General features: G+C 42.8%; 1 long non-coding RNA gene across 1 annotated transcript in view; it reads right to left on the bottom strand.

The window, feature by feature from the left end:
* Positions 1–1,689: 1,689 nt before the first annotated feature.
* The window catches only part of LOC138848544 (uncharacterized), a 50,629-nt gene continuing 28,030 nt past the window's right edge, over positions 1,690–24,288 (bottom strand). Inside the window, exon 2 of the long non-coding RNA XR_011386435.1 lies at positions 1,690–2,402. This is a non-coding gene — a long non-coding RNA (uncharacterized lncRNA). The remainder of the gene's footprint in view (positions 2,403–24,288) is intronic.

The raw sequence follows: 24,288 nt of genomic DNA, 5'->3' as shown, positions 1-24,288 counted from the left end.
TCCTGACTTTGGCCTGGCCCAGTCCTGGTTCTCGCAGGCATTTGAGGATTGAAGTAGTGCATGGAATAAGATAGATAGTTAGATAGATAGATAGATAGATAGATAGATAGATAGATAGATGATAGATGATAGATAGATGTTATAGATATGATATAGATATAAAGATATATAGCTATATACAGATATGTATATATATCTTCATCTTTATCTTTTTGCTGTATTAACCTTATCTTACCATTTTGATTCCCTTCCTTTGTTCCTGTGGAATTGAGATTTCATTTAGTTTCATTTCTTACACCATAGCTCTGCTCCCAGTCAATTCTTTGTACAGTTGCTGACAAGTATATAGCATTTCTCTTATAGGAGCAATATTAAATTTATATGCAGTACTTTATACAGTTACTTTTAAATCCAATAACAAAAGAAAGGAGAAGACATATACAAAATAATTTTCTTTTATAAGGTAACTTTTTTTAATGTAACCCTTTTTTTTCCACATGGACTTGAATCTACTTTTATCCTGAAAAAAAGTTTCTTTCAGTTTTCTTTCTTTTTTTTTTAAACTTTTATTTAGTAGATATAATTTTCCAAAGTACAGTTTATGGATTACAATGGCTTTCCCCCCCCCCATAACTTCCCTCCCACCCACAACCCTCCCATCTCTCGCTCCCTCTCCCATTCCATTCATATCAAGATTCATTTTCGATTATCTTTATATACAGAAGATCAGTTTAGTATATATTAAGTAAAGAAGTTTTCTTTCAAATCTATTGAGAACAAATCCTGTCAATCTTCGTTTATGGAATGTCTTTATTTCACTTGTGTTTGTAAAAGGGCATTTTGCTAGGTATAAGAAAGTTGGTTGACATTGTTGTTTCTTTCAACACACTGAACATGTTATCCACGCAGTCCAACTTCCATTATTTCATGTGAGAACTCAGTGGTTAATCTTTTTGTGGCTTCTTTATCGGTGAGGACTTTCCTCTTGCCACTTTTGTGTTCCTTGCAGGGAGGCGGTAGTGTCTTCCTTATTCTTTTTTGTTTAATTTCCATGTTTATTTTTACACATGAGTGGAGTTACTTGTTGGTTTTTTCCTCTGATGACTTCTCTTTGAACTGTGCCTCTGTGGCTTAGTGGAATGACTGCACTTGCAGGTAATACTTTAGGTGTGTGCTGGATGTGGCCAAGGAGCTGTGGTCAGTGCTCCAGTGTGGGGCAAGTATCCAGGGTAACACCCAAGCTGGGCACGGGTGATCTCTGCTTGTTAACAGAAGTGGGGGTGGGGAATGGTCACTTCTGTTGGTGTGATCACCTCCTCACCTCCTCTCCTACAAGCTGAGTAATGCCTGAGTGTTAGCCCCCAGTGGGTTCATCACTTTTCTGCCCCACTGTATGAACCACACAAATGGTGGAGGATGGAAGCCATGGTCTCTCAACAGCAGTTGCCTAGAGTTTAGTCTCTACAGCACCCAGCGAGGGGAGCAACGTGCCCTTCTTAGGGAGCCAGCGTGGCCCTCACCTGGGAATAGGGGAAGAAGTCCCTATGCACTCACCTAGACTGGAGTTTCTGCTGTGCTGAACTCAAAGGGGAAGGGGGAAGTGGGTCCTGGTTCAAGGGCCACAGATTCCATCAGCTCTTACCAAGCTATAGGAGATATTCCTTAAAAAAAGTTTCTTCATTTTCTCTATGCTCAATGATCAAATCCCAGCGAATTCAATGGTTGTGTTTTTAATATAAATTTCATCAATATTATTACTTTCCTGGGAAATAGAACCAGGGAGCTCCTCGCACTGCCATTGTGGGACTGGAACTCCTCTGTTTGATATTTTAATTCAGTAGAAAAATCTGAGGCTGGCGCCGTGGCTCACCTGGTTAATCCTCCGCCTGTGGCACCGGCATCCCATATGGGCACCGGTTCTAGTCCCAGCTGCTCCTCTTCCAGTCCAGCTCGCTGCTATGGCCTGGGAAAGCAGTAGAAGATGGCCCAAGTCCTTGGGCCCCTGCACCCATGTGGGAGACTCGGAAGAAGCACCTGGCTCCTGGCTTCGGATCGGCGCAGCTCCGGCCATTGCGGCCATTTGGAGAGTGAACCAACGGAAGGAAGACCTTTCTCTCTGTTTCTCCTTCTCACTATCTATAACTCTACCTCTCAAATAATAAAAAATAATAAAAGCTTTAAAACAAAAAAATCTAATTTTTTTTAGAAAAATAACTTTACTTTTTTATATTCCACAGTGTTTTTTTAAGTCTTTGATTAACGTGTAATAGTTGTGCATGTTGATATATACTGGTACAATAAGACATTTATACAGCATATACCGATCAAATCACAGTAATCAGCTTTTCCATCTGCTTATCATTTCTTTGTTTGGAATCTTCAAACTCTTCTCTTCCAGTTCTCTGTAAAATATAAGATAGATTATTGTGGCGGAGCACTACAACCCAGTCTTTCTACCTCACTGTGTTTTGGTACCCATTCTCCAACCTCCCTCCACTTCCCCTACCCTCTCCTTTAAAACTGATTCTGAGCTGGACCAGAAATGAAAGAATATTATAAAATGTTTGGAATTGGTAAGTATCTGAATATCAGCTGATACACTCATATTGACTCAAACACCTTACTTAATATTTTACAGAATTTTTTTAAGATGGAAACTTAGAAAAAGCAAAGAGCGCTCTAGTCCAACAGTCATTTAATGCCGCATGCATGATGAGCAGGAGGTCATAGGCAGGCACACGTGTGGTTTCTGCCTTAGAGAGGTGGCTTTCGTCATGCAGCAGATCCGTGTTTTGCCCCTTGACTGTGTACATGATATCTATGCTCAGCTTGCCCAAGCGGCTCCTGCTCAGATCATTTTTAGGGCTCTGGTGTTTTTCCACTGTCTGTAATGCATGAAGCATGACTGACACCAAACCAAGTCTACACTTCACAAGGAAACAGGTCTCAGTCCTGTATAGACATCTCTTTTATGAAGCACTCATTCCATCATATACATCATTCACTTGTGCATTTAAACACGCTTGTTATATGCATTGGCGGGCTACGTATCTGAAAATAACTGGGTGTTTTTCCTTTCCATTTCTTGTAGGTCCAGAAAATATAACACATTTAAGGAATGTTTCAGTACAAGGAAATTATCTCAGAAAGTTGATTTTTCTTTTTTAAAGATTTATTTATTTATTTGAAAAAGTTATAGAGAGAAGAAGGGGTGAGAGAGAGAGAGAGAAAGAGAGAGACAGACAGAGAGAGAGAGAATCTTCCATCCTCTGATTCCTACCCAAATTGCTGTAAAAGCTGAAGCTAGGCCATGCTGAAGCCAGGAGCCAGGAGCTTCATCAGGGTCACCCACACGGGTGCAGGGGCCCAAACACCCAGACCATCTTCCGAGCTTTCCTAGGCTCATTTCTAAGGAGTTGGATCAGAAGAGAAGTAGCCTATACTTGAACTGGTATGGGATGCCGGTGTCACAGCAGCGGTTTTACCTGCTACATCACAATGTCAGCCCCAAACTTTGATTTCTTATAGGACTAATTCAGAATTTAATGTTAGGCCATGAACCCCAGTTTAATATCATAATGCTCTTTTTTGGTTTAGTCCCTAAAATATTTGTTTTCACAATTTCTGATAGATCAAAGAATACATCAGTGTATCAGTTGTCGGAAAGCACAGATAATTTACTCATGCCATGGGGAAGCTTGTGAAAAAGGATCTTAAGAAAAGTAAATTTGGGAAAATATGCATCAAAAGATATTTTATCTAATAAAAATATACATGCACAGATTGAAAGAAAACTTTGCACCAAGATCAACTTAGCCTTTAAGTCTACTTTTTCATGAACTTTCTGAAATTCCCTCCAATAGTACAGGAAACAACTCGGGATAGTGAAGATCTCCGTGCATGTCTGGATACTTCCAGGTGGCAGGAAGACACAGACAAGGGAGAGAATCAAGGGGTTCAGGTTTCTCTAACCTGTGTGTTGAGCCTTGAGATTTCTCCTCCACCAACTTTACAGAAGATGGTAAATTCTTTAGTTGAAGATTTATAACTGGCTTCAACCATTTTATTGTGGGATTCAGTAAAACTATAACATATGCACTCTACATTATGCTCTTGTTATCCAACTTAAAATATTCCCTCTGTGGTTTCACTTGAAAAGGAAGAAGTTTGGGGACTGGTGCTGTGATGTAGCAGATTAAGCCACCATGTACATCCCATATGAGTGTCAGTTTGAGTCCCTGCTGCTCCACTTCTGATCTGGCTCCCTGCTAATGTGCCTGGGAAATCAGCAGAAGATGGCCCAAGTGCTTGGGCTCCTGCACCTGCATGGGAGACCTGGAAGAAGCTCCTGGCTCCTGGCTTTGGATCAGCCCAGCCCAGGCCATTGTGGCCATTTGGGGAGTGAAACAGTGGATGGAAGTTTGCTCTCTCTCTCTCTCTCTCCCTCCTTCTCTCCTTCTCTCTCTCTGTAACTCTGCCTTTCAACTAAGTAAAAATTAATCTTTAGAAAATGAACAAATAAAATTTTAAAAAAGGAAGAATTTTGCCAATATAATGGTAAAGATTACTTTAACAATAAGACCATAAGCTTTATTTCAGATAAAGACTATTTTTTTTTCTTTTCTGCATTCAAAAAAAAAAGAAGGAAAAAGAAAAATACATGCATATACAAGATCTTACAGCTGGAAAGCTCTACTCCCTTACCTGCTAATGCCTGAAGTTAGAAATATTGTTTTATACACCTGAATGCAGAACAAACAAGAGCAGCCAGACAATAACTGGAGAAAGCTCTCTGGATGTTATGGGTCTGTGTTTCCGAGAACTAGCTAGATGTTTTGTCTTTCAGGGCCTGAATTTCTTGTGTCTCTGGAAAGCCACAGGACACAGAGGAGCTGATGAGCATTTAGACCATTTGTCACAGGACTGCTTTGGATCAAGAAGTGATAAGTTAGAAGGGGGCAGGCTCAACAAAGTGTCGAGGAAGAAATGGCTGGAGTTCCCATCAGTGTTTAGTTGCAGAAAGGATCTGAGCACACCCAAAGGTAAAATCTGTATATCGGTTCTGTACTGTGGAGTCCAACCTTACAAAAGTCAGTGAGCCAGTGAGACAACTCGATGAAGGCTAGTGGAATTTTCCGACCTCCATAGGCAGTCCCCATTACCTATGAGCTCCTTGCTATCAAAAGGCTGTGTGTTGGGGTCAGCACCATGGTGCAATAGGTTAATCCTCTGCCTGCGGTGCCGGCAGCCCATATGGGCACCGGTTCGAGTCCTGGCTGCCCCTCTTCCAATCCAGCTCTCTGCTATGGCCTGGGAAAGCAGTAGAAGATGACCTAAGTTCTTGGGCTCCTGCACCTGCGTGGAAGACTGGGAAGATGCTTCTGGTCCTGGCTTCAGATCAGCTCAGTTCTGAGCTCTGCGGCCATCTGGGGAGTGAACCAAGAGAAGGGAGACCTTTCTCTCTGTCTCTCCCTCTCACTGTCTGTAACTCTACCTCTCAAATAAATAAATAAAATATTTTTTTAAAGTGCTGTTTGTTTGTATATGAGATGTCTTCAAAAATGCTCACAGAAATGTGTATTATGCATGAACTATACAAGGACTTCGAAAATCTTTATTTTTTTAATTTATTTGAAAGGCAGAGACACAAAGACAGAAGGAGAGAAAGAGAGAGAAAGAGAGAGATCTTCCATTCATTGATTCATTCTACAAATTCCTTTAACAACAAGCCTGGGCCAGACCAAAGCCAGGAGTCTGGTATTCATTCTGGGTCTCCTATATGAGTGTCAGCGCCCACACAGTTCAGCCATAATCTTCTGCCTTCCAAGGTGTGCACTAACAGGAAGCTAGAATTTGAAGCAGAGCCAAGACTCCAACTGAATCACTTCAATATGGGATGTGGGCATCCCAAATGGCATTATCATCACTGTGCCAAACACTGGCCTCTTCCAAAAACAATTTTTTTTGGACAGGCAGAGTGGACAGTGAGAGAGAGAGACAGAGAGAAAGGTCTTCCTTTGCCGTTGGTTCACCCCACAGTGGCTGCTGCAGCCGGTGCGTTGCGCAGATCCGAAGCCAGGAGCCAGGTGCTTCTCCTGGTCTCCCATGAGGGTGCAGGGCCCAAGGACCCCAAAAACAATTTTTGCACCAAAATAAACTTATCTTTTCATTTCATTTTCAGTGATTTTTTTAAAATACTCCTGCTTCTGTTCATGGCTTTTATAATAATCAAAAAGTTCCATTATTTATTCAAAACCCTCTCTCTCTATGCCATGCAAGATATCGGGTATGGTGTGTCATTTAATTTTTTTTCTGTGTGAAAAAACAAAAACAACAAGCAAACAATCTCTAAGACCATTGGCTCGAAGTAGTAAGCATTTTTTTTTCATGAGTCTATGGATCAGCTGGGCTATACCGGTTAGGGTCAGGCCTAAATGATCAGATTCCTGTATTCACAGGCAGCTGGTAGGTTGGCTGGGAGATGTCAGCTAGCTTCTAGGGTGCATTGCACACATGTCCACCTGCTTGGGAAAATGATCCAGATAGAATCATGTGTCTCTCACCATCCAGCAGTCTAGCACAGGCTTATGGATATGACAGTATCAGGAGTCCAAGATAGAGTAAAACTACTGAGGTCTAGGCATCAAGTTGCAATACTATGCTGTATTGTTTACTAATACAAGTCACAAATTCAGCCCAGAATCAAGAAGGGAAAGAAAATCATTCCACTTCTTGCTAAGACACTATTCAAAATCATAGTAGAGGGAGCAGCACAGAATTATAGGGAGCACACACAATCCCTGGTTCCAAAGATTGGAACCCACTCACCACCCCGGCTTTCATCCACACCTTGCATTTCCCCACCTGTGGCTCTCGAACCGACTGACAAAAGAAGATATACAGGGTGTCATTTCTGAACCCAGACCTCAGGAGGCCCTGTGTGCCATTGCTACAGGGAAAATAAGTCTCATAAGGAGGAGGGAAATGTGGAACCAGATCTGAACATGCAGAACTGCACCATGAGCCAGTGAAGAGTGACCAGTGACCCGTGACCAGAGCCTGAAGAGACACCCTCTCCGAGCACAGATTCATGAGAACAAAGTGCCTGAAGTTGGGAATGATTTGTTGCATGACTCTATTGGCAACGTCGGCAATAACCATGTGATGTGCCAAGGGTACTGAACCGCAAGACAGACAAGGTCTCTCCCCTCATAGAGTTTGTCATCCAAAGGGGAGACACACACATATAAATCAACAAAATGTGAAATACAATTCATGCTCTGAATAAAATGAAATAAACAGGAGGCTTCTTTTACTAGCGTGACTAAGGACTTTCGAGAAACTACTGCTTGCATTTTTAAATACATATGGGTGGAGTCAGCAAGTCCTCAGTCATGGAAGCTTGTGCTATAGAAAGTGGTTGTCACTTGATTGCAATATTTTTAAGATGCCCTAATTCTTCTTGTTAAAGATTTATTTATTTATTTATCTATCTATGTATTCATTTATTTATTTGAATGGCAGAGTTACAGAGAGAGAGAGAGAGAGAGGAGTGAGAGAGAGAGAGAGAGAGAGAGAAAGAGAGAGAGCTCTCTTCCATTTGTTGGTTCATTCCCCAGATGGCCGCAATGGCCAGCATTGGGCCAGGCCAAAGCCAAAAGCCAGGAACTTCTTCCAGATCTTCCACGTGGGATGTGGGTTCAGGGCCCAAACACATGAGCCATCCTCCATTGCTTTCTCGGGCACATCAGCAGGGAGCTAGAACAGAAGTGGAGCAGCCACGACATGAACCAGTACCTGCATGGGAAGCCTACACCACAGGCAGCAGATTCACCTGCAACACCACAACATCAGCCCCAAAATACCCTAATTTTTAAACTGTAACTGTAGCTCTGACATTTTCAATAAAGGAGTCTAATATTCATGCATGGTAAATAAGTAGCATATGAAAGGCAATCCAACAAATAAAACTTGATTTAAGTTATTAAAATGGATTTAAAGTAAAATAACTCCACGTTTGACTTTCGTTAATGAGTGAGAAGCTTTACTTCCTGGGTCTGACATATTTGTACACATGGAATTTCATGCACCAATGTGCCTGCCATCTTCTAACACCATTAGGTTTTGTGAAACTACTTTTTGGCTACATGCACAATTCTCAGATAAAAGGAAGGCAGTGTAGAGCTGTATTATTTGGTTTATAATAATGTGTGTCAAAGAAAATAATAAAGCTTTTTTTACCTACATGGTTTTCATTTCATGTGTTGAAATCGGAGAGATTTGAGATGTGTTTGTTTAAGTCATTCCAATCAGCATTAGTTGAATGCTAAATAGGAAGAGACGGAGAAAAGGGGAAGATAAAGGAGGAAGAGGAGCAGGAAGAAAGAGGGAGGAGGAAAAAGCAAAGACTCTCAAAGGAAAAGGTCACTGTTCTTGCAGAAGGAGAACAATGGATGTCCTAGTCATTCATTGTCATGCCAGTCCCTTCCCTCAGCTTATCCCATCCCAGGTTCTTTCCAGTGTAAATGCCTATTCATACTATTTTGGCTGAATCCCAATTTCCTTGGGATTATGGATATAATAGAAATATAATATATTGAAACTGAATTTAGTCGTTTTCCCAGGGAGGTGTTCCAGAGTAACTGTACCCCATGACTGCTATTTCTTTACTTTGGATTTGAGGTGCATACCACATTCAGTCGATCCATTCCTAGTTGGTGCTTCAGGATTACTCTCTAGTTTGTGTCCAGTTATTCTACAAAGTTCTTGTATGTCCCCTCTCCCTGAAGATATGTAGGTCTGTGTTGGAAACAAGCCAGTGCTTGACAAATGCACACTGCAATGCACAGGCACTGAGACAAACTTGACACAAAGCAGGCGGAGCAAACGTTACTCCACCACCACTGTGATTCCAGATCGGAATATGGCCCAGTCCACTGCAAGTGCCCCAAAGGTGCAGTCATTGTGAAGCCTGCCTTCTGCCTAGGAAAGACATGCCCATTTGTTCCCATCCAAAAACCATCTTTCAGACCTTGAACTACTTCATTAAGACATTCCCATTAAACTAGTTCCTGATTTCATCAGTTTATTTGCTCTCAGCAACACACCTTCTATTAGAAGCATTGATGTGTTTAAAATTAAGTAATTGCTGAGTAAACATTTGGGAAATTATTATTACAAACCACTCCTGTTACCTCCAACAAGGAGCTCTGTTTCTTCTGGACTGGGAGCATCTGCTGGGAAATAAATTCACAACTCCTCAAGACACCACTCATTGCAATTGCTATTTCACGTGGAACTTGGACTCACAATCTTTCCTTTGGGTATAATTTTATAGTTATTGCACATCCTAAAACCCCACTGTTAATTATTTTTGTAGAAGAGAAAGCAGTAACTAGGCTGTTTCAAATTGCTCAGAAAGGCATCTGTTACCAGGAGGTGAGGCGGCCACCCAATAGCTGCAAAGCTCAGGAGCAACAGGTGGGCAATCAAATTTTATTATTCTCTACCAGGTGGAAAATCACCTTATATTTCAAATATTTTTCAGATTTGAATGGTGGCAATGATTCCCAAAAGGAGAATATGCCCCCACGAGACCAAAGCTGAGTTCGTGCCTACAGTTATGTTATGCTTTTCTGATGATGTGATCCCACCATGTGCACATCAAAGTGGCGTCTCACAGTCTGTCTTCTGCATCTGTATAGCTGTGATATAAAGCACAGACTACAGTGGCACCTGTTGGCACTGACTTAGAAATATTCACAATTATGAGGAGAGCCCTGATAATTAATGTGAAGAGAGGAGATACCATCATGGGCTCTTTAAACCATACTTGAGTGGCCTGGATAGTGGTGGAGACAAGTTAAGGAGGGGTGAACTGATGAGAGAGAAGACAAGAAAGAAAGCAGTCAGAGTGAGAGAAAGGCTCTGTGCCATGCAGCCATTGTCCTAGTTTCAGAACTACGAGCTACTTAGGAATGTCATAACTCCAAAGATTCGTCAAAGACTCTGCTAAGAAGTCCAAAGTTCAGATGCAAGCTGTTTTTCAAGATACCTAAGACTTCTTCCTCTGGCCCTTGAATACTCCCAAGGACCTCCCCTGCTGAATGAAAATAAACCCTCGTGAAGGCAAGGTTTGTCTTACACATACTAATTCCCTTTCTTAAGTAGAGCCAACACCACCAATTATTGCTGGATAAAAATCAAGTGCCTGTTGATTTGGGGTTAGGAATTGATTTTATTATTTATTCAATATCCAATGAAATATTCATCAGTGTCTGGCTCTACTGCTGTATTCTGAGGTTTTTCATTGAAGGGAAAGGTGAAAAGGAATAGAGCATGGTGACAAATGAGAAGAAACAATGAAATGTGTCTATGCATAAGCGTTTTCAGCACCATAGACAGTGCTATCTTGAGCTGTGTTGTGCAGTACAATTGAAAAACTATCTACAACAATTCCTTTAAAATTCTTAAACACCAGTTAATCCTTACTGCATACAGGAATCTCTATCATAGTCATATGTTTAGCAACACATACGAATAATGTGAAGAAGTTGAGTACCTATAATAGTAAATCATGTTAACTTGTTTAATCAATACAGTTTGAGTGAGGCATTTTTCCAATATTATTGAATATGTTTTACCCTAAATACTTCATATCAGTGTACTCCATTTCCATGATTAGTGAAGTAATAATGGAACACTAGGAGCTTTGCATGCCCCGGCCCACTGATCCACATTAATTATTTTAAAAACTGTGGTTCTGAGGTGTCACCTTTGACCAACCTGGATCAGGCTGTCTCCTGGTGGCCACGTATGGTTAGAAGCTCCACAGGGAGAGATATGGCCTAGTGCCAAATAAGAAACATGTGAAACGTGAAAGCAATACTTTACATCGATGCTGACTTTCCAGTCTGGGAGGTTTTCATGTTGATGGGGTAACTTCCGTAAGCCCTCAGAACACTGCTGTGAAACCAGCTAAAATATCATTTTTAGAGCCACTAAAACCACCATGAAAATGTCCTTTCATAGATTAATAGACTAAACCCTAATATTAAGAACCTTAGAGTAGAAAAACACCAGGTCCCTTCAAAGATTTCTGTTTTTATGTGATCTTTGTTCTGCACATTCAGTCTTGTTTTACTCAGCATAGTCATATTTCTTCATCAGAATCTTTGTCCATAAGTTTCTAAATTAAATGCAATTACTTACGAAAAGAATCAATAAAGCAAAGCTAAGGCATCTTAGACTATGGTTAGTTCCAAAAATAATTCTGGATCTTTCTTACCAGAACAATGTTTAGTCATGTTGAAGAATATTTTAAGAGATCCTAAATCAGATTAAGTGCTGGCTTTCAGGTCTTGCTATCTTGGAATCCTGCCAGATAGCAATCTCTGCAATTGAGTCATTTTGCATTAGGAGAGCTTGTTCCGATGATGCCCAAATGACTCATGGCTTCTAATTCTCTTAAAAAGAGCCATGAGACCTGCAATGTTAATTACATTATGGGACCAAGGGAGGAATATTTAATAGAGATGAATCCAAATTATGTATCTCAGGCTCCTGTCTGCAGAGTTGGAACACAAGTTTGTCCTCAGAGGGAATGCATCTTGGTCTCATGATACCAAGGTCGCTGGTGTTGGACTTTGCCAATACTTCTTTAATGAATGAAATACTAACTTACATGACCACAGTAACTAGAATGTGTGTACTTTGGCCTCATTTGGCCCAGGATACCGAAGAAAACAAAGGTACTAGGCAACAGCTGCTGGCTACTCACAGGGTGAACCGAGTGTAGATTTCATTGTGAAAGCAATGCTTTACAGGAAGTGGCTATTTTCCCTGAGTATGAAGAATAGGTCTGCTGAACAATCTGCCCCAGACAACGTCTGTTTGCTGGAAGGAGATTTTGCTATGGCTTAACACAGACACTGCCCACATTAATCAAGGACCGTTTGACTTCTGTGTTCTTAACACAATGGAAGAAAGGTGCTTCATTTAGTGAGCTTTGTCTAGAAATTAGACTCATGTACAAGGAAACGTTTTCCACCTCCTATTTTACACACACCTGTGGTGGGACCTGCACCTTTACTGAAACAGAGGAATCAGATGATTCCACCAATCCAAGATCTACAACAGTAATTTAGGAGGCTCAATGGGAAAAACATGATTAAAAATTAGTTTATTCTGGTGCTAGTAATTTTTAAAGATTTATTTATTCATTTGACAGAGTGTTAGAGGGAACAAGAGAGAGAAAGAGAGACAGAGAGAGACAGAGAGAGAGAAAGGTCTTCCATCTGCTGGCTCCCTCCCTAAATGGCTGCAAAAGCCAGGGCTGGGCCAGGCTGAAGTTGGGAGCCAGGAACTCCATCTGGGTCTCCCATGGTGTGGCGGGGTCCAAGTATTTGGGCTGTCATCTGATGCCTTCCCAAGCAAAATACCAGGAGATTGAATCAAAAGCAGACTATCCAGGTCTGGAACTGGCACTCTGATATGGGATGCAGTGGCCCCCAAGTGGTAGCTTAACCCATTGTGGCACATTGCCATCCCCCAAAGATGTTTATTTTTATATCCATGCATGGTTTTTTAATAGCATGCATTTTCCATGTGCTCATATATCCCTAGTTGCTTGTAGTTTGTACAGATACTAGGTTTTATTTCGCATGTTCCCAGAGCATACCTGGATCCTGAATGGTGAAATGTTTGGGAAGATTTTAATTTTTAAAATTACTTTTAAAATCTGAGGGGCAGAGAGAGAGAGAAAGAAGCAGAAACGTAGAGACTGACTCCCCAGAGTTTGTTGTAGCTGGGGTTGGATCAGACCAAAGCCAGGAGCTGGCATCTGGGGGCTCAATCCATGTCTCCCACATAGATGGCAGAATACTAAGTACTTGAACCATTACTGCTGCCTCTCAGGGTCTGCAATAGCAGGAAATTGGAGTCAGGAGACAGAGAAGGATATGGAACCATGGCAATCCGATGTGGGATGCCTCCTGATTTTAGCTTTTTAATGGCTTCATAGGATGTATTTTTTCATTCTATTAAATAATGAGGACAACGCTACTAATTACTCTGAATTCAAGAAGCATCTTGAGACAGGAAACCATCTGAGTATCCCACTCATCTCCAGTCTTATTAGTCCACAGACAAATTTGTCTGAGTAGGAAGATGTGAAACCAGAGCTTGAGAGTCTGGGATTAGTTGAGCTAATCCATGCACCATGAAACCTCCTGAGCAACAATAAACAAGGAAGTGTACTACAGAGAATGGTTTTCCAGAGGCCAGGGGACCACCTACACTGGGAGAGCAAAGGCATGCCTCTGAAACAGGTGGATAAAGGAGAAAGACATACAAGAGAAGTAGTAGTAGAACAATAGCAACAGTGGGGCAGAAAACCCTGGGAGTCCAGAGTTTTTGGTAGGGTTGTCCTCACAGTTCCCCAGCCCTTGGGAAGATCATATTCACTTGGTTTCACACCATTTAAGCTACACTAATAGCTCATGGAAAGGATTCAACAAGCAAAATGAAAGAGAAAGTGCTCCTTAACCATCTTGCTTGAATTCCAGCCACCACCCCCCTTCACCCACCGCTGAGATCCCCAGAGTGCAGGAAATAATGATTGAGGTCAGTTCCCACCGACGCTTTGGAAAAGCTCAGAGACAGACACGTGTTTTGTTGTTATGAATGCATATATACCCATACACATACGCTTACTCCTTTGATTTTTAAGTTTGAGGTATTCAGATACATGGTAGATGGACCTCCACTTACACTTCTGTCCTTATAAATGGGCTAGACCTGCTTAGCATTGGTCATTTCCTACATCCAATTTTGCTTTCATTTGCATATTCATATTTATGTTTTGCTTATTTTCAAAAACATTAGAAATAATTCACAATAAAAATATACTCATGTGCAGTCAAATCTAAAGTTGTCAGAAACTATGTGGCCAAAAATACCCATTGTGAAATTATACTATAATCTGGGGATACGTTAAAATATCAAAATCATGAGACAGCCACAGGCTTTAAGTCAACAATTTTCTTTGCTCTAGTGCTGCATGCTAGCCTGAGTCTAAGCTAAAGACATCAGTTATACATTCCTTCTTAGTGGAGACTGAGAAACAGATTTCTCAAGAAAACCAAGATTCTCAGAGGAGTTTCTCATGTGAAAGTGCACAGTAGCTTTGGTATACAGCAAATGCAATTGTGAATTAGCTATGACCTTTATTTTGGTTTGGACTCACAATAAGGGTTGAAGTAAATTAAAATGGAAGGCACAAAAATGATCCTGTCTTCCAGCAAGCGACCCTTTAGTGATCCAGTCTGATCACCTTCAGAAAGTCAAGAATTTGCCATTGTCCACAGATCTGATGAATAGGACCCATCCTAACATTTCAACTGTTGGTTTTGAGAGTCCTAGACTGAGCACAGCCAGAGAATTAGAAATCGCTGTGTTGGGGAGGGGGGCGGGCAGTGATTTCCTCACTCACATCCAAAGAGTTGAACAAATTCATTCTCTTCTTGACATAAGTGACATTGGGTGGCAGCTGTCATTATCAATATTAATGTGTGATGGAGAAGGTCAGGCAGATCTCTCGCTGAAAGCGTTTGATCCCAGCCTGGAATTCTGGGAATAGAACAGGCTGGCCTGGAATTCTATGCCCCACCAATTTTTACATCACTGCCTTCTTTCTTTAATTTCCCTAAAGCTTTTGACCTGGGTCCAGAAGCAGAATACTTTTGTGATAAATTGACTTTAATTAACCCAATGGATGGACTACATTGAAATAAAAGAGCATGTATTGCCAGCAAATCCATTTAGAGATTTAAAAATATTTACCTCTTACTAAATATGTCTGCATATTCAAGCAGAATGATAAAGTTTTCTCAAAGATTTACAGTCAGCATCAGTGAGGGTGGTTTCCAGAGTATGGAATAGAACTTGAAGTTGTTATAAAAAGAAAAGAATGTTTTATTCCATTTCCCACCTTCTAAAGAAGAAAGCAAAACAAAATGGTTTTCTACTCTCGGGTTCGTGACACAGGCCTCACATTAATCCTCCCACACACGGACGCCCTGACAGTGTCACCGTCCTCTCAGCAGGGCCAGACGATGCTGCACTCTTTGTGATCTTTGATTGAAGTGCTGCTTTTTCATACATATCATTTTTCATGGCTAACAAATATGAAAATTCATTTTGGGATCAAAATGGAGCATTTTGATGCTAGACTTGATGTTATCAGTGTCTGTAACTGTCAAAACAAAACTGATGGGTTGACAGATATCTTGTTAAAAGAGCCACGCTTCAGCAGTTTGGAGCTCACCAGCAATTGAGTCTCTCTGGCCTTGGACCCCATCTGATATAGAGGCATCACTGGAAACAATCATGCACATTGAATATGATTTTATTAATGAAATGCACGCCACAAGCTCATTAACTGTGGAAAGGCACTGAGTCTCATAGCAGTGAAATTACTTTTAATATTGAATTTCTAGAGATATAAAATTACTTTCTTAAATCCCTTTATTCAATGATTTAAGGTAAAACTCTTTATTCCATGGTTCAAAGATCTTACATAGGGGCCAGCTCCGTGGTGTAGAAGGTTAGGCTTCTGTCTGCAGTGCCAGCATCCAATATGGGTGCTGGTTCATGTCCTGGCTGCTCCTCTGCCAATCCAGCTCTCTGTTTATGCCTTGGGAAAGCAGTAGAAAATGGTCCAAGTGCTTGGGCCCCTGCACTCATGTGGGAGATCCAGAAGAAACTCCTGGCTCCTGGCCAACTCTAGCTATTGTGGCTATTTGGGGAGTGAACCAGCAATTGGAAGACCTCTCTCTCTGTCTCTCCCTCTTTCTGTCTGTAGCTCTACCTTTCAGATAAATAAATAAAATCTTAATAGCAATTACTTTCTTTGTTGGAAATTAATACTTGAAATACAATAAGGTACTCCGTTACTTCATGATTGCAAATCTACAGTCACCTTGAAAATCTCCTACTTCAGATTTTTCATCTTATTTATAGCTGTTATAATAAAGATTTCACAACAGAACATCATATACATTGGCCACCTTCTCTTTTTTCATGTATGAGACAAGTGGAAGGGGATCCACCTTCAAGCCAGTGGCTGCTCAAGGTTCACAGCAGTGAGAATAGGCGTCTGTGTTCCCACTGAGCAGATGTACAGGCATGTTCACTCACTCATCCACCAAAAACTGTTGCGTGCCATCTTCTCCAAGCAAAGCTCATTAGGCTGATCATGGGCAGGATTATGTATTAGGTCACACTCAGCTTCAGAATCCTTCATCTGTCTACTTCATGCCCTTCCTCTCACCAGAAGCACTCCCTCTCTACCAAGTAGGAAATAAATGCATTTATCATGCTCAAGAAACTGCCAGTTAAAGCTTATAATCCTTTCTCATGATATGTTATTTCTTTGTAAAAATTTATTTATTAATTTGTTTATTTGAAAGGCAGAGAGACAAGCAGACAGAGGGACATTTCCCATCCATTAGTTCACTCCCCAAATGCCCACTCTAGCCAGGGATGGGTCTGGCCAAAGCTGGGAGCCTGGAACTCAGATAATCCGAGTCTTCCACATGGGTGGGAGATAGCCAACTGCTTGAACCGTCACCTGCTACCTCCCAGGGTCTGCATTAGAAGGAAGCTGGAATTGAAAGCAAAGCTAGGACACAAATCAGGCATCGTGAGATAGGATATGGGCATCTCAAGTGGTGTCTTAACTCTATAATCAATGTCCAATCCACGATACTTGTGTAACCTAAAAAAGGAGAACTTCAAGGAAATGAAAACTTTGATGATGAAATTCAGGCTTTGAATTGTTTCTCTGTGAATTAAAAAATTCTGAAATATTTTTAGCAGTTCTTAAATAATCTCTAGATTATTTGTTCATTGTTTTCTCAAGATAACCAGTTTTGTAAACTGACTAGAGGATCATAAACCAGTTCCACCATTTACACGTGGTAGTGTTTGGAGACGCTCAATAACACCTCATTTCCCTCTGGGCTGGGACCCAACTGAGAGATGTAGCCAAGGGTTAGACAAAAGAGGTAAAGATAAGTTTATCCGCTGGCGCCGTGGCTCACTTGCCTAATCCTCCGCCTGTGGCACCGGCACCCTGGGTTCTAGTCTGGGTCAGGGCGCTGGATTCTGTCCCAGTTGCTCCTCTTCCAGTCCAGCTCTCTGCTGTGGCCCAGGAAGGCAGTGGAGGATGGCCCAAGTGCTTGGGCCCTGCTCCCACATGGGAGACCAGGAGCAAGCACCTGGCTCCTGGCTTCAGATTGGCACAGCACTGGCTGTAGCGGCCATTTGGGGGGTGAACCAAAGGAAGGAAGACCTTTCTCTCTATCTCTCTCTCTCACTGTCTAACTCTGCCTGTCAAAAAAAAAATAAGTTTATCATTGATCACACTTGAAACATAAGTTGTGGCTTAAATGCACAGCCACAATGGGGTGAATTAAACTTATGTCCCCAAAGTACAAGCAAGTAGGAAGGTAGACCACATGCCCTGTGGGGAAATAGAATCCTAGAGGGGAGAAGTAAAGAAGTGTAGCCAAGGATAGCAGCTCAGTCCCTTGACCAAACTCATCAAGGGGACAAGTCATCCTCCTACCTCCAAGGGGAGCAGGTGAAGAAAGAGTGGGTACAGAGGGGGCAGGCTCCGTGGTGCAGCAGGTTAATCCTCCACCTGCGGAACCAGCATCCCATATGGGAGCCAGTTCTAGTCCTGGCTGCCCCTCTTCCAATACAGCTCTCTGCTATGGCCTGGGAAAGCAGTAGAAGATGGCCCAGGTTCTTGGCCCCTGCACCCACGTGGGGGACTGGGAAGAATTACCTGGCTCCTGGCTACGGATTAGCGCAGCTCCGGCCGTTGCAGCCATCTGGGGAGTGAATCAAGAGAAGGGAGACCTTTCTCTCTGTCTCTCCCTCTCACTCTGTAACTCTACCTCTCAAATAAAAAAAAAAAGAGTGGGTACAGAGGGCAGGAGTCCCAGTAAGATCAGTCAAGATAGAACATTCGATGAGCACTTAGTAAGGACCAGAAATGCAATTCCACCCTTTCTCTTAAGTATCTTGACCCACTTTTGTTCAGTTCACATGAACTAAATATTTTTCTTCTCTGTTAGACTTTATGAAAGAGAAACTCAGATAAATAGTAAGGTGCCCATATGGCAGAGCTAGGATTCAAACTCTGTCAAGAGCCAGAGGCTTCTTACCTCCATGTACAGCTTCCCAGCCCCTCACCAAGGGAAGAGTGAACTGTTCCCTTACTCTGCACATGCTTGACTCCAATTATAAGTGGATAAGATGTGTGCACATCGTTTTCATGTTGCACTACTGACAGCTGTGGATTGTAAATGAACCAAGGCTCCCCATCAGAACAAAGGCAGAGCATGAGTGGAGGTATTCAGTCCCCACACTGGTGTGTTCACACCCCCAATGCCCACCACAAACAGGACACAGCATGTAAATGATGTAAGTACTCTGGCTCCCTCACAGTTGGTAACATCAAACATTTCTCATTTCTCCAAAGTTGGATAAAAGTAATGGAGACAAGCAGAAACATCAGTGTTATGTTTACTTTCTCAATGAAAGAAACCACATTGATTTAAGAAAACACTGTTATAAAAAATAAATGTCAAAAATTAATAGCAGTTGGGCCTCTAACTCACTGAGGCAAACAAAAGATTCAAGGATCAGAATAACAAAACCTGGAAAAAGAAAGAACCTTTGGGTTCAAGGATATAAAATCTTCCATCTACATATTATCACCAATGCATATCACATTTCAAAATTAAAATCAGTTCATTATTAGGATAAGTCAAATTCAGGCTTATGTTTTGATCATTATCAAAAAAAAAGGCTTATGTAGTGATCATTTGCCTTCAGTAACTCCTGGGGAGGTCCCTGGACTGTGACAAGTCACTTGAATCTGTTTCTCATTCCCTCCAGGTAGAATAGGTGATTTGGTCTCCTCAAGAAAGAATGTTCTGTCAGAAGGGGTTCAAGAAAGTCATAAAATCTACTGAAATAGATTTTATACTCAAAGTTAGTGATGAATTGAATAAGGGGCAGATAAGTCAACAATTTAAGCTAAAAACATAGTCAACAGTAATTTTGCTAGGAAGGAATCTCTAAGGTAAAGGAAAATATTGCCTAAGATATGAGTCCAGCTGGGGCCGGCACTGTGGCACAGTGGGTTAACGCCCTGGCCTGAAGTGCTGGCATCCCATATGGGTGCCGGTTTGAGACCCGGCTGCTCCACTTCCAATCCAGCTCTCTGCTGTGGCCTGGGAAAGCAGTAGAAGATGGCCCAACTCCTTGGGCTCCTGCCACCCACGTGGGAGACTAGGAAGAAGCTCCTGGCTCCTGGCTTTGGATGGGTGCAGCTCTGGCCATTGCAGCCAACTGGGGAGTGAACAATCCAATGGAAAAGCTCTTTCTTTCTCTCTCTGCCTCTCCTTTCTCTGTGTAAATCTATCAAATAAATAAATAAATAAATATTAAAAAAAAAAGATATGAGTCCAGCTTGGTAGTCTTTTTCTACCGTGGCCAGAAGTCACAATACCAGCCAGAAGATTATGAGCAATAGAAAGATTGGATTGTGGGATCAGGAAGACCTGGCATCACAGCCTGATTCCACCCTGTTTACTCATTAAGAAATGAAGGTCTGGATTCACTGGACCATAGAGAGCTTCAGGAAGTGATAGATGTGTCCAGCACAATGCTGGCACTAAGAACGCTCCTTTTCCTGCCCTCTTCCCCCTTCAAACTCAAACTAAGAAGACATGTATCAGCAGCAGACCCAATCCCAATGCACACAGAAAACCACAGAGCCAAGAGGGAGACTCTTAATACAGCTCATTCCAGAACTTCTGGGAATATGAATTCCAATTTAAGGAAATACATTTTATTAACTTGAGGAAATAGAAATAAACTTCAGCAGACACTGTCTTAAACCTCTCCCACACATCATTTCATTTCATGCCATCAGTAACGATTCAGGATTCAGGGATTCAGCAGATCCTCTAGTGGTGTACTGATGGGGGCACAGAGGCACAGAGACTTGCTCCAAGTCACAGACAGAGAGGAAGACTTGCAACTGGAGAGCGCAGAATGCTGCCTCCACCCTGATGTGAAGATATCCAAGCTTTTGTTAAAACAAAGAGACAAGTCAACATTTAGTACATCAGACATGGCTAACAATTGAGTTCATTAATAAAGAAATAGTTCTAATCAAAGTAACGTATTTCTTCTCACTCCTGAGCCATTTGCTTTGATTTCAATTTCATTGAGAGAAACTAATGTCCAGTAGCTCCATAAAAAGGCAACTTGATGACTGCCCCAAATGTCCCATTCACTAGTTCTGTGCTACTTTCATGATTTACTTTGTCATGTTCCAGCAACCAGGAGGGTACTAAGGCTAGTTGATTGGCTAGAGGCTGGCACCAGGGCTACGACTGGTGGATTTGGATGGAGAATTCCTGGTCAAGACAGAAGGCACCTGTAGCCAAATGACTGCACAAAACTAAAGCCTGCAGGAGAAGTCAAATACCTTCAAGAGACAAGTGCAACCAAAACCTGAGGGAACTGAGAGTGAAGACATAGTGAATGGCCCTGGGTCAGAGCTGAGACAAGGAAGATCAGATATTCCTCCATTTTTGTTACTTTAATGAAAATTCTTAAGGGGACTTCTTCAGAAAGGAGAGGTTTATTTCAACTCACAGTTTGAGATTATCTGGCCGGCGCCACGGCTCAATAGGCTAATCCTCTGCCTAGCAGCGCCGGCACACCGGGTTCTAGTCCCGGTCGGGGCGCTGGATTCTGTCCAGGTTGCCCCTCTTCCAGGCCAGCTCTCTGCTGTGGCCAGGGAGTGCAGTGGAGGATGGCCCAAGTACTTGGGCCCTGCACCCCATGGGAGACCAGGATCAGCGCGATGCACTGGCTGCAGCGCGCCAGCCGCGGTGGCCATTGGAGGGTGAACCAACAGCAAAAGGAAGACCTTTCTCTCTGTCTCTCTCTCTCACTGTCCACTCTGCCTGTCAAAAAAGAAAAGAAAAAAAGAAATTATATGATCTGCTGTCCCATAGTCCAGCATCTGGTGGAAGCTGGTTAATAGTGGGTGTAGAGGCAGGATCACATTGTGAGGCAGGAAGCAGGGAGAGAGTGCTAGACTGAAATTGAATTGAAATACTCAAACCTCTCAAGAGAACCACCCTCCAACCACATGCCCCCAGTGACCAAAAGACCTCCCACTGGCACCACCTCTCAGAAACCATCATTAGACTAAGTGTCTATACTGAACTGATTAACTGCTAATATTAAGACCTCAGAGTTTAAGCAGCTGTAAGAGCTTTGGGTAGACAAAACCTACTCAATGCAAAACAATTAAGAAGGGGAAAGTGACAGCACAAACAAGAGGAGGGGTTGGTCATGCCCAGAGTGCTTTCCTTGAACACCAGCTGATCTTCAGGCTCCAAATGTGCAAACTCAATACTTTGTGATACAGGGATGAGATACTTTGACTTAGAAGGTCAGAAGAAAGGTAGACAACTGTGTGCTCAGAACTGGTCTCTCTAGTTGGCAAGTTTAACATTGAGCAGCAAATGGCTGGTGGAAGCCATGATGTCTCCAGACACCAAACCCAATGAGAAAGAGTAGCCTCCAACCATCTAATGCCCAAGCCCACACTTGGGAAGTGGCTTTCAGTATCACCCAATCCAACCCTTTCTGTTCTGTTTTCTCATATCCCATTGCCCCCCATCTCAGAGCAAGGGCTTGATTAAAGAAAGTAAAATATTGATTCCTTGTGTTTATATTTACAGAAACATAATTCTGTAGTAAGTTTTTTAAAAATATATGTATTCATTATTTGTAAGGCAGAGTCACTGGAAGAAGGAGAGACAGAGAGAGAAGGGAGGGGGGGAGAGAGAGAAGGAAAGACCTTCCATCCTCTAATTTACTCCCCAAATAGCCACAATAGCCAGGGCTGAGCCCAGTTGAAGCCAGAAGATTCATCTGTGTCTCCCACATGGGTGCCAGGGGTTCAGCCACTTGGACCATCCTCTGTTGCTTCCCAGGCACATTAACAGGGAGCTGGATTGGAAGTGGAGCAGCCTGGACTCAATCTGGGGCCCATAGGGGATGCAGGTGTTGCAGGCGGTCACTTAACCCAAGGCACCACAGCACCAGCCCCAACATATTAAGATTTAAAGATCTAAAGCTAAAAAAAAAAAAAAAAAAAAAAAAAAAAAAAAAAAAAGCCGGTGCTGCAGCTCACTAGGCTAATCCTCCACCTTGTGGCGCCGGCACACCAGGTTCTAGTCCCGGTTGCCCCTCTTCCAGGCCAGCTCTCTGCTGTGGCCAGGGAGTGCAGTGGAGGATGGCCCAAGTGCTTGGGCCCTGCACCCCATGGGAGACCAGGAGAAGTACCTGGCTCCTGCCATCGGATCAGCACGGTGCTCCAGCCGCGGCGGCCATTGGAGGGTGAACCAATGGCAAAAGGAAGACCTTTCTGTCTGTCCCTCTCTCTCACTGTCCACTCTGCCTGTCAAAAAAAAAAAAAAAAAAAGGATCTAAAGCTCCTGCTTCTTTCTCAGCCTGCTGGGTCGCAGAACACACTGATTCAAATAAATGGGAACAGACATAGTGGAAGTCAGAACCTAAAGTCCCTGTGACTATGGGATGTTCCACAGACATCAAGGATGTCCATTCTGAGGACAGCTGGCCTGTGATCAGAGATTGTGTCAATAAGGTAGGTGAGGGTCCACTGTGAAACTAACCTGCTCCTGCAGGAAGCTCGAGTGTGCTGGGAAGTGTCTGACTCTGAGACATAACCCTAGCTACCACTTATTTCTTTTTTTTTTAAGATTTTTATTTATTTATTTATTTGACAGTCAGAGTTACAGACACTGAGAGAGAGAGACAGAGAGAAAGGTCTTCCTTCTGTGGGTTCACTCCCCAAATGGCCGCCACGGCTGGCACTGCGCCAATCCGAAGCCAGGAGCCAGGAGCTTCTTCCTGGTCTCCCATGGGGTGCAGGTGCCCAAGCACTAGGGCCATCCTCCACTGCCCTCCCAGGCCACAGCAGAGAGCTGGACTGGAAGAGGAGCAACTGGGACTAGAACCGGCGTCCATATGGGGTGCTGGCACTGCAGGTACAGGATTAACCTAGTGCACCAAGGCGCCAGCCCCGTTACTACTTATTTTTAAAGGATTTTTTAAAATTTATTTTATGTATTTGAAAGGCAGAGTTATGGGGGAGGGGGAAAACACAGAGAGAGAGGTCTTCCATCTCCTGATTCACTCTCCCAAATGGCTGCAATGAGCAGGACTGGGCCAGACGGAAAGCCAAGAGTCAGGAGCTTCTTCTGATCTCCCACGCAAGTGCAGAGGCCCAAGCACTTGTACCATCTTCTGCTGCTTTCCCAGGCACATTAGAAGGAAGCTGGATCCAAATCGGAGCAGCTGGGACTTGAACCAGTGCCCTGTTGTCCTGATTGATGAAACTGAAGCTCAGGACTGTTGAGTGATATCTCCACAGAAGTAGGTTCATAATTTAAAGCCAGGTCTGCATAATCTCTCAACTGGTAAGTTGCTTGCATCCAGGCAAAGGGCCCACCTTTGGGCCTGACTCTATTGTATTCAATGCCTTCCAACTGATGAGAATCAGCCTGGCCCCACATCCCTGCCAGTCTCACATATGTCCACCTTGGCTTCATGTCTGGTACGGGGTAGAAGTGATGGATTCAAGTCAGGTTAGATAGAAAAGTGGAAAATCTATCTTCTCATATTCATTCTCCAACTTTTCAAAATTCACCAACAACATAGACTCCTTTGAATGTACTACTGGACGCTTACAGGGACCCAGCCCTGAAGCAGTGAAGTTTGACACATCACCACTAAGAGGAATCCTCAAAACATACTTCCAGAGATGTTTGCTCCTTCCCAGTTCTTGTGATCAGTCAGCGGTAGATCATCCCACCAGATGCCCAGCAAACACGTGACCCTGGCTGAACACAAACCCTCCGAAGCACAATGTCTGGGTGCACAGCTGGTGGGATTCCGCTCAGCTTAGCATCGCAGAGGCCATGTCTTGCAGGCTCTTGGTGAAGTGAGCTGTTCCCGGCACCATCCCATTTGCCCTGGAGCGAGATTTCAAGGCTGAAAACTCAAAACAATCCACTTAATGCAAAAGATTTGCTCTTCCCCTCACTGAGCCTACTCTGAGTTTGTGCCAAAATAGCTATTAGAGGTGACTGAGAGCGCGAG

Source organism: Oryctolagus cuniculus, chromosome 2, assembly GCF_964237555.1.
Source record: "Oryctolagus cuniculus chromosome 2, mOryCun1.1, whole genome shotgun sequence".
In the NCBI taxonomy this organism is placed as follows: domain Eukaryota; kingdom Metazoa; phylum Chordata; class Mammalia; order Lagomorpha; family Leporidae; genus Oryctolagus; species Oryctolagus cuniculus.
This window is presented reverse-complemented; position numbering and strand designations above follow the sequence as displayed.